This window comes from Marmota monax, unplaced genomic scaffold (assembly GCF_021218885.2).
Source record: "Marmota monax isolate L192 unplaced genomic scaffold, Marmota_monax_Labrador192_F-V1.1 WCK01_AAM20220418_F8-fsc00211, whole genome shotgun sequence".
Taxonomy (NCBI): Eukaryota; Metazoa; Chordata; class Mammalia; order Rodentia; family Sciuridae; genus Marmota; species Marmota monax.
Genome location: NW_026694080.1, coordinates 1,293,485 through 1,304,919, shown reverse-complemented (window position 1 = coordinate 1,304,919; position 11,435 = coordinate 1,293,485). Strand labels below are relative to the sequence as shown.

General features: G+C 40.2%; 1 long non-coding RNA gene and 1 pseudogene across 1 annotated transcript in view; both read left to right on the top strand.

Annotated features, from left to right (window-relative positions):
- LOC124106755 (uncharacterized) overlaps positions 1–11,435 on the top strand; it is a 35,110-nt gene continuing 23,675 nt past the window's right edge. Inside the window, exon 1 of the long non-coding RNA XR_006856151.2 lies at positions 1–70. This is a non-coding gene — a long non-coding RNA (uncharacterized LOC124106755). The remainder of the gene's footprint in view (positions 71–11,435) is intronic.
- Positions 8,240–9,081, top strand: LOC124106765 (protein mago nashi homolog; annotated as a pseudogene).

Sequence of the window (11,435 nt, the reverse complement as noted above, 5' to 3'; positions counted from 1 at the left end):
ATTACATCTGTCTCACAAGAAGCCACTATGAATTAGTGAAGGAAAAGAATAACCGAAGACGGTTGAAAATGTAAGTCCACACATTTCCAAAATTAACAGCAATAGGAATCAAAATCCTTTGACCTAGATTTTCCATTCTTAGGCATCCCAAGGAAATAATTTAATGAGTAAATTAAGATACAGGAATGTTTATTTTGCCATTGATCATAAAAGCAAAAAATTGGAAACCACCTAAACATGTAACAAAAGGAGATTAAGCTAAGTAAGTTATGATAGTGCCATACAATAGACGCAGATCTGAGTTTATCAACAAGGAAACATATTTAAAACACATAATTGTTCAAGAGAAATAAAGAGCTGGGAGCAGTGGCACATGCCTATGATCCTAGCAGCTCAGGAGGCTGAGACAGGAGGATCACAAGTTTGAGGTCAGCCTCAGCAATTTACAAAGATCCCATGACCCTGTCTCAAAAAAAAAAAAAAATTTAAAAGGGCTGGGGATGTGCTCAGTGGTAAAGTACCCCTGGGTTCAATCCCCAATACAAAAGAGGGAGGGGAGGGGGGAGACAAGTATAAAACATCATCATATTTCATTTTTAAAAATTCAAAACAAAATTTGGAAGGATAAAATATAAAATGTTAACAGTGCCTATCTCTGATGGTGATGTTAAAGGGAATGTTCATTTTTCTACTTTGTGTTGTTTCTTTCCTTTTCATACATAGGGTCTCACTATATACCCAAATTGTTGACCTCAAACCCCTAAGCTAAAGTGAGGAGTCTCAGCCTCCTGAGTAGCTGAATTCCAGGTGTGTGCCACTACATCTGGCTCTAAACTGCTTTGAAACGTATTCCTGATTATATTTATAATCAGAAAGAAAGCAATGGTACTGTATCCATTTTGAAAAAAAAAGGAAGTTGAGTCCCATATCAGAAGATTGCATTAAAGCGCTAGATCTATTTGCTTTGAACTTCTCTTTTTTTCCCTCTGAAATTAGGATGGTAATGTCTCTCCTGTCTACCTTAGAGAGTGTTTGTGAAATAAAATGTGAAAATGTTTTGCCAACTAAAAAATGTCTTGTAAAGATGGTATATTATTAAGTTTTCATTTTCACATCAGAGACTCACATTTACTCCATGCCTAAATATACAAACATCTGTCATTAAAGCGTAATGCTAGGCCATTTTTTTAAGCTTGTTTTTTACTTTTTACTATGGGAAATTTTGAAGATATGAAAGAGTAGACTGAATAGTATAATGAACTGCCATGGGTACGTCACCAGCTTCAATACTATCAACTGACACAAGATGTTCTTTTATCTATACATCCTACCCACGCTTTCCTATATTAACATACTGCCAGACTTTAAACTGACATTGAGCTTTGTAATTTTCATGTATCCAAAAGAAAAATTCAGTTCTCCATTCCTCATCTAAAAAGACAGTTTGAATTGTGCATTTTAAGGGGGTAAATTTTATGGTATGTGAGTGTTATCTCAAATGTTTTAAAAAGACAAGCATTAACATATGCACAACAGTTACCAAAACTGGTGTTTGGAAATGTCTCATGATTGGTAAATGCCCATCATGCTATTGTCACTTCGGGCTCTAAGATGACTACTGAAGGGAATCAGAGCATGCTTCCCCATAATATCATACTTTCCCATATTGATTATTTTGACCTCAAGGCAACTGAACAGACGCAGAAAGCCTTCCCCCTAAAAACAGAGCTTAGGTTTCCTATGACAAAGGTGCCCTCCTGGCACTGGACAGAATCTACTCTTATCACTAAAGAGAAGTCATTGCTATAGACCAGGAGTTGACACTGAGTCTGCACAAGCAAACCTCACTACAATAACATTTCCGCTGGTCTACCCCATTTACCACCCCTGCAAGCCTAAGCTTTTTCCTTTATCTAGTCACTTTTCCACAAATTTATTCCTTTTTGTTAAAAAGATATATAAGGCCTGAATTCTGGATTCTTTTTTTCTTCTTTACATAACACATGGGAATTCATAGGAAAAAATATTAACATCATCCAAATGTGGTGGCTCCTGCCTGGAACCCCAGCAACTTGGGTAGCTGAGACAGAAAGATCATAAGTTCAAAGCCAACCTAGGAAACTTAGCAAGACCCTGTCTCAAAATAATAAATAAATAAATAAAGGGGCTGAGTATGTAGCTCAGAGTTTCAATCCCCAGAACCACCACCACCAAAAAAAAAAAAAAAATACACACACACACACACATATATATCAAATAAAATGTGTATGCTTTTTCTTCTTAATCTGGGGTTTCTTTTCCAATTTAATGAGCAGGCTCCAATTGAATTTCCTATTCTCCTGCCTCAGCCTCCTGAACTGCTCGGATTACGGGCATACACCACTGCATTGGTTTAAGGTTAACAGTTATAATGTTGAATCACATGTGATCATGGAATTGTTGTTTGACCAGGATGCAAGAAAAGACCACTGACTCCAATTAAAATCAAATTAAAGCAAGCTCATTATTTCGACCGGCCGGGCTGCCTTCCCACCCAAAACCTCGGGAACAAGACAGCCCCGCAGCTTTCCTGCAGCCCAGCTTTATAGCCCAGAAAGTTACACAAAGGGGGGTTACAGATAACAGAACTCTGACAAGCAGAACATTTTTGCTGGCCCCAGCATCAGAATTTATGAAGGTCATTAGAGCCTCAGAGAGGGTCGTTATCTGGCCAGGGAAGGCCAAGATTTGTGAGGCGTCACTAAAGTTTCAGAGAGCCAGGCATGGGTGAGTTCAAGGCACAGGCAGGCATTCCAAGCAGGTTCAGAATTTGCAGTAATTTATAGTAAAGCCAAAATTATCTTTTCATGGCTTTGTGTCGAGATGGCTCCCAATTTTAAAGAAAAGATCAGGTTGGGTCTATCATTGTAGCCGATATTTCTCTCAATTTATATTAAAGCTCTCTATGATTTATTTTATTTTAAATTTTTTTCATTTGTAGATGAACACAATATTATGATTTATATTTATTTTTATATTTTTATTTTTTTAAAGAGAGAGACAGAATTTTTAATATTTATTTTTTAGTTTTTGATGGACACAACATCTTTATTTTTTATTTATTTTTTTATGTGGTGCTAAGGATCGAACCCAACGCCCCGCGCATACCAGGGGAGCGTGCTACCACTTGAGCCATATCCCCAGCCCCTTTTATGATTTATTTTAAAAATCTTCTGTCAGCAGGGTGCAGTGCCACATGTTTATAACCCCAGCTACCCAGGAGGCAGAAGGATTGAAAGTTTGAGGCCAGCCTGATAAATTTAGTAAGACCCTATTTCAAAATAAAATTTACAAAGGCTAGAGATGTGGCTCAGAGGTAAGGCTAGCATGTGTCATCAGCACCATAACAGGGGGAAAAAAATCTTCTATGATTCATATCATATACCACTTTAAGTTTTCATATCTGTTTGTACTGGGAATTGACACCCCCCCCCCAGGGCACTTTGACATTGAGCTATATCCCAGCCCTTTTAATTTTTATTTTTCAGACAGGGTCTCATGAAATTGCTGAGGCTGGCCTTGATCTTGTCGTTCTCCTTCCTTGGCCTCCTTAGTTCCTGGGATTACGGGCATGTGCCACCATACCTGGCTACTTTAAGATTTTTTTTAAAATGGTATATTCTCTCTATATATTGTTCATTTTCGGATGGCATTCTACTAGATATTCAACATCACTGCTGAGTGTTGACTTGATACCATTCCTAGAGAATATGCATGTAACTCTCCAATGGGCAATATAGGGACCTTGAAGTCAAACTTGAGTTCATATCAAATCCCAGCCCCACTGAGGCCCAACACTGGAATCTTTTGACCTGATGGCAATGGAAACCAAATAAAGTCAGGCCAACAAACACATAGGCAAGGCTTTTATTGGGATTTCCCCGTAGGAAGGAAGACACAGCTTCAACAAGAAGACATCAGAGGGGCTGGGGCTGTAGCTCAGTGGCAGAGCGTTTGCCTAGCACCAGTGAGGCACTGGGTCAATCCTTAGCATCACACAAAATAAAGGCATTCTGTATATCTACAACTCAAAAAAAAAAGACATCAAGCTGGCTTCCTGAATGAAAGAGGGGAGTTTGTTTCATTGGTTACCTGCAGGAGTGGGAATGTTAATAGTATTCAACCCCAGCATTTGCCCTGTGCTAAAGATCAGTTGCTGGGCTGTTTGAGAAAACACAAACAGGACACCCTGACCACAATGATGCAAAGCTGACACTGCTCGAGGGTGGTACATACTCTGCCTCCTGGAGTCTATTGTCAGGCTATAAGCTGAGGCCTACAAGGACATTTGCCCTTTCTCCTTCTATCTCACAGTCAGCTACCAGCCACGTGAAGCCAGATAAATCACCCCTTCTAAATCTTGTCTCCTACTTTCTAAAGTTAGTAGGAACTCAGCACATAGTGATGTACACCAATAATCCCAGTTACTCGGGAGGCTAAGGCAGGGGAATGGTAAATTCAAGCCAGCCTTGGCAAATTAGTGAGATCTTGTCTCCAAAAAAAAAAAAAAAAGTAAAAATAAAAAAGGGTTAGGGGGGCTGGGGATGTGACTCAAGCGGTAGCGCGCTCGCCTGGCATGCGTGCGGCCCAGGTTCAATCCTCAGCACCACATACAAAGATGTGTCCGCCGAGAACTAAAAAATAAATATTAAAATTCTCTCTCTTTCTCTCTCTCTCTCTCTCTCTCTTTAAAAAAAAAAAAAGGGTTAGGGATGTAGCTCAGTGGTAGAGGAACTCCCCTGAGTTCAGTCCCCAAAACTGCAAAAAATTTTTTAAAAACTCAAAGTTAGCATGATGTCCAACACATAGTGGAATGGCAACAACATCTCCAGAGATGGTCCACTTGTTCACTGAAGACCTTTGAGAGAGTCCATTTGTTCAAAATAACCATTGATGCTGATTTCACGTAGATAGACAAACTGAAAGGCTAATGAGAGTTGCTGAGAGTGTAGAGTTCAGAGGACTGCTCACACTCTACTGCAAGAGAGGAAATTGGGACAACCACTTGGCACAGCTATGATTTGGCAATATCTAGGAAAGTTGAAGAGGCATTTCCCCCTCCAACCCACCAATTTCTCACACACACACACACACACACACACACACATATACATACTCATTGCAACAATGCTTGTCAAAACAAAAACATGGAAGCAAACTAAATATCCAACAGGATAAATAAAAATGTTATAGTTATGAATCAATAAATTGTGAGATAGTCATGAATGCGACACCTACGGCAATCAAATGGACTGATTCCACTCCAGGTGGCAACATGGGTAGATCTTCATACCATGAAGTTGAAGGAGTAGTGGAGCAGAAGGGTTCCCACAGGAGGATGTTATTCTTAAAGGCTTTATTGAAGTACAATTGAGATATTCAAAGAATTGCACCTATAAAATGTATTTAATCTGATGAGTTTGAACAACTGCAAATGCTTAGATATTATCCCACATGCAAGGTCATAGACATCCCACAACTCCAAAGGTTTCCTTTCTCCCTCCCAGGTTTATTTGCTAGTTGTTTTTGAGGTACTAGGGATTGAACCCAGGGGATTTCTACCACTAAGCTATATCTTCAACCCTTTTATACAGGGCCTCACTAAATTGTCCAGGCTGGCCTTGAACTTGCCATCCTTCTGCTTCCAAGTAGCTGAGCTCTTGGGTTAATTAGTTTACTCATATTATTTCCATTATACAGATATGAAAAAAAAAAAAAAAACAATGTAGAAACTTGCCAAATGTCACATACATGGGTGATTTTGGGGACAGTTTGATCTCTTTTCTTTTTTATTCCCCAGCATCAGGGATGGAACTCAGGGGCACTCTACCACTCAGTTATATTCCCAGCCCTATTTATTCATATTTTGAGACAGGGTCTTGCTAAATTGCTGAGGCTGGCCTCAAACTTGTGATACTCCCAAGTTGCTCAGATAGTCTGATTTAAGTTATGGAGATTAGAAACTTGCCCAATGTTATGTATCTAATGACCACACCTACTTACTGCCTCTTGAAACATTTCAAGGATTTTTTAAAATAAGAGGGTAGCCTGCTAGTATCACACAGGTCAGTGAAAAGGGAGTTCAACATTTCTTCCTAACCCACTTTTATTTCTGTTAGGAACTACTTAAATTTCCTACCCCACAAACCACTTGACCAAAAGCCAGGGAGCCCAGCCCAGAACAGGAGACTACTCCATTGCCACATGGTGGAAACAATGCAGTAAAGGTTAAGTTACCCACGACTTGAGGTTAGAAGGATAAATCAGACCGGAAATGGTAAGAAGACTCTTTTGAGACCTTGAGTCTTCAAGAAATTCTCTAGAAAGCAATACAAAGTTCTGTGAGTAAAGAGAAGAGGATTTTTCACTTGCAATGTGAGCTAATGGTCCCGAGGCTTTTCCATGTTGTTAAATTATTACCTGCATTTGGGCTGGACCATTTGAAAGGGCAAATTCCCACATGAGTCATAACCCACTCATACGAAATGAAAAAAATGACTCCAAGCGTCTTGCCATATTACACAAGAGCAATATTAAGACTCTGAAATCAAAGGTAACATCTGCCTCCAGAACCATCTGTTAATGGTTTCTTACGTGTCTGAGGTGGGGCAAAGGCCGCTGTGGATGCCTGGGCCTACGGGAGAAGGACAGAGAAGTGGCAGGTACCATGAAGAATAAAGCTTTTTACCAGAAGTAAAAAGCTTTAGGAGAAAAGTCAACTGAGCCTTTCCCAAATGGATGATTTATTTTTGAATAATAGAAGGATATTTGGAGTCCTATAGTATTTCTGAATTATATTTTCCTTCTGTGAAGTTCTCAGGATGAGCAGGTGTGGTGGAGCACTCCTATAATCCCATAGACTCAGGAGACTGAGGGAGGAGGATCACAAGTTTGAGGTCAGCCTCAGCAATTTAGGGAGAGCTTAAGCAACTTAGCAAGACCCTGTCTCTAAATAAAATATAAAAGAGTGCTAGGGATGTGGCTCAGTGGTCAAGTGCTCCTGAGTTCAATGCCTGGTACCAAAAAAAAAACAGTAAGAAAAGGGCTGGGGATATGGCTTATCAATATCAATCCTTACTTTTCTGTAGTAATTTCTTCATTACAAACAGACTCCAAATCTATTATGTCATTTGATTCTTTTTTTTTTTGGGGGGGGGTGCCAGGGATTAAACCCAGGACCACTTAACCACTAAGCCACATCTCCAGACCATTTTATTTTTTATTTTGAGACAGGGTCTCGCTAAGTTGATGAGACTAGATTCGAACTTGCAATCCTCCGGCCTCAGCCTCCTCAGCTGCTGGGATTACAGGCATGTGCCACTACCCCTGGCTCATTTGGTTCTTATGCTATTTGAGTCATGGGAATTAAAAAATAACTACAACAACAATATGAAGTGTTTTATACTAATCCAAGAAGCCAATCCTGAAAGACCACATGTTGTAGATTCCATCTGTATGAATGGCCAGAAGAGGCAAATCTATAGAGAGAAAGTTGATTTTTGATTGACAGGGGCTGAGAAAATGAGGAAATGTACAGTGACTACAATGAGCACAGGGTTTTTTGTTTGTTTGTTTTTTAGTTGTAGATGGATATAATACTTGTATTTTATTTATTTGTGTGTGTATGTGTGTGTATGCGTGTGCGCACGTGCGTGTGCTGGCACTGAGGATAAAACCCAGTGCCTCACACATGCTAGGCAAGTGCTCTACCACTGAGCTACAACCCCAGCCCCCAGGATTTCTTGTTTTGTGTGATGAAAATTAAATAGTTCTAGAATTAGATAGTAGTGATGGGTGCACAATCTTTTGTACATATGAAAAACCACTGAATTGTACACTTTAAAATGCTGAATGTTACACAATGTGAATTTTACCTCCATTTTTTAGTTCCCAAAGAAAAAAGAGCTGGGTGCAGTGGCACACACCTATAATTCCAGCGGCTCGGGAGGCTGAGGCAGGAGGATCACAAGTTTGAGGCCAGCCTCAGCAATTTAGTGAAGCTTTAAGCAAATTAGCAAGACCCTGTCTCAAAATGAAAAATAAAAAGGGCTGAGGATGTGGCTCAGTGATTAAGGGCCCCTGGGTTCAATCCTTGTTACCATAAAAAAAAGAAAAAGAAAAAAGGCTAAATGTGTCTAGAGATAAAATTATAACTATTTAGTTAAAGATCTTAATTGACTTTATTCGCTGTTCTAGAATCGGGCAATACTTCATTTCATAAAATAGAAGAAGTGTTTCTCTCGGCTGACCAGAGAGGTTGGCCTATAGACAGACAAAGGCTGAAGAAAACAGAAACAAAGAACGGAAGATAGATTGATCATTTCTGTGTACCAGCTGCAGACCACAGTAATGTGGTTGGCTCCTAAAATTGGGTCGCAGTTACCTCTCAGGAGTCATAGAGAGTAACTTTGATCTGTGTTACTACACAGATCACAAAGGCAAGTTCAGCCACGAGTTCCTGGAGATTGAGTTTCTGACCTGAAGGGATGGGAAATTGAATATGCCAACAAGAGCTGTTATAAAACTGATGTCATGATCAGAAAAGAGGCTTAGGTGCATGGAAGTGCGACGGCGGAACCGGGGAGTAAATTGATGATGTTGGAATTATCAACAAGGATGATGCTTCGTGGCCTCTCCTGACCCCGTAGGCCAGCAGGAGCTTGAAACCATGATTGGAGATGAACACATTTCTTGCACAGCATCGCAAATCAGTTCCCTTATTGAAGTCAATTAATCCAAGGATCCAGGAGGTTTACAAGTATTTTATTATCATGTCCAGGACTTCCTGTTTGATCTGCAGTCTTATTGGATTATACTTCAAAATTAAATCAATCTAGATCAGATATTGGTATGGACATGAGGGGGATGGGAGTAGTTATTTTTAATTAGCACTATCGGGAAATTTTTGTGTATATCAGGACAATATTTTTTTATAAACTATAAAAGATTATCTTTAGGGCTGGGGCTGTAGGTCCGTGGTGGAGCACTTGCCTAGCATGTGTCAGGCACTGGGTTTGATTCTCAGTACCACATATAAATAAATAAAAAGTAAAGGTCCATTGACAACTAAAAAAATTGTTTTAAAAGATTATATTTAATAAATTTGTTGAAATTTTTTAAACTTACTTTCCTTGTAAGAACAACAGTCAGGTTGGGGATGTGGCTCAAGTGGTCGCGGGCTCGCTTGGCATGCGTGTGGCCCAGGTTCGATCCTCAGCACCACAGACAAACAAAGATGTTGGGTCCGCCGAAAACTAAAAAATAAATTTAAAGAAAATTCTCTCTCTCTCTAAAAAAAAAGGGGGGGGACTGGGGATGTGGCTCAAGCGGTAGCGCGCTCGCCTGGCATGCGTGCGGCCCGGGTTCGATCCTCAGCACCACAGACAAACGAAGATGTTGTGTCCGCCGAAAACCAAAAAATAAATATTAAAATTCTCTCTCTCTCTCTCTCTCTCTCTCTCTCTCTCTCTCCCCCCCTCACTCTCTCTTAAAAAAAAAAAAAAAAGAACAACAGTCAAATTATTGATTGGTTAACAGCAGATTATATCAAATTACTTTTTTTTTTTTTTGGTATGGATTATAGTAAAGACAACTTTATTATCATGCCAATTGAAACTAGCCTGTTTGGAAATTTTACCTGTTATCTCTCTCTCCCCATGTTTTTGTGGGAAGATACTGAGGATTGAACCCAGGGATATTTAACCACTGAACCACACTCCCCATCCCCAGCCCTTTTTTAATTTTTATTTAGAGACAGGGGTCTCACTAAATTCTTTAGGGCCTGGCTAAATTGCTGAGGCTGGCTTTGAACTTGTGATCCTCCTGCCTCAGCCTGCCAAGCCACTGAGATTACAGGTGTGCACCTCCACACCCAGCACGCTCCCTGATTTCTTAGAAGGTTGGATAACAACTTAGTTTCAGTTTGGGGATGTGGAACTTTAGCATCAGTGACTCCATTTTAATTTTCAGTCTATTCTGTTGGCGCCCAGTCCAGGAGCTCAATCCAAAACAACAGCCTCCTGTAGTTTTTATGTAACAAGTGTGTACTACATGGAGTTAAGTTAAGCACTTTACTTGCTTCAAGCCACTTATCTCGCCTAATCATCTTAGGAGAGGCTATCATTTTCTCATTTTACAGATGAAGACACAGACTCAGAGAGGTGATTGGTCCACAGTGAGGTGGTGAACTAATAAGTACCAACCACCTTCAGTCTTCTGGCCTCACTTTCCCAATCAGACTCTTGATTTTCCTCCCAGTAATTCTAAGGGACATTTCTACGTACAGTGCATGTAATATTATTTCCTCTGTTCAACTCTCTTAATAGGGCTTTGAAATACCTTACGCTTCTACTTATAACACTATAAAAGATACTATCTCTTTTATTTGGGATTCTTTTCTCCCAGTATTTTGTTTTGTTTTGGTACTGGGAACAGAATCCAGGGGCACTTAACCACTAAGCAACATCCCTAGCCCTTTTTTTAATATTTTATCTAAAGGCAGAGTCTTGCTGAGTTACTTAGGGCCTCACTTTTGCTGAGGTTGGCTTTGAACTGTGATCCTCTTGCCTCAGCCTCTCAAGCCACCAGGATTACAGGCCTGCGTCACCACACCTGGCCCCCTTTCTCCCAGTTTTTTAGTTAAATATAATAGTGGTTTCTCCTCTCAAAAGTTCTTAACTGTCCAAAACACCATTCTTCTGATAAAAAGTGTTTTTATGTCTTAGCTCCTCCCTGGGGAAGCCCCTTAAGGTCACATAGCCACAGCTGCTTTTAAGCAAAACTGTAATGTATATCCCCTACAGTCATTCTGCTCCAAGGTCATGGTTACCTTGCAACGTAGTTCCCCAAGGGGTTTTGTTATGTACATTTGTTTATTCTGACCTATTAGATCATTTGGATTACAAGCAAATCAGCAAAAACACAAAGAAGGAAAAGATACAGAGCAATAGCCTCTGTTATGAGTGAACTCTCAGACATTGAGTTGGAGCAAACCTCAGTGATTATGGGCTCTCATGGTCTAACATGGAAAATCCCAGGGTGGGAAAACATTCAGTGGTTTTCCCAGGGGCATGGAGGCAGAAGCATCTCTGGACCTGAAATTCTTGCACCGTATATACCATTGTGTTGGTGATTTTTCAAATAATACTCAATCAAAAGAGATCCCTAGCTGGGTGCAGTGGTGCACGCTGTAATCCCAGCAGCTCGGGAGGCTGAGTCAGAAGGATGGAGAGTTCAAAGCCAGACTCACCAATGGCTAGGCACTAAGCAACCCAGTGAGAATATGTTTCTAAATAAATTATAAAATAGGGCTGAGAATGTGGCTCAGTGGTCCAGTGCCCCTGAGTTCAATCCCTGGTACAAAAAAAGAAAGAAAGGCCCTTAAACTGGGCTTGGTG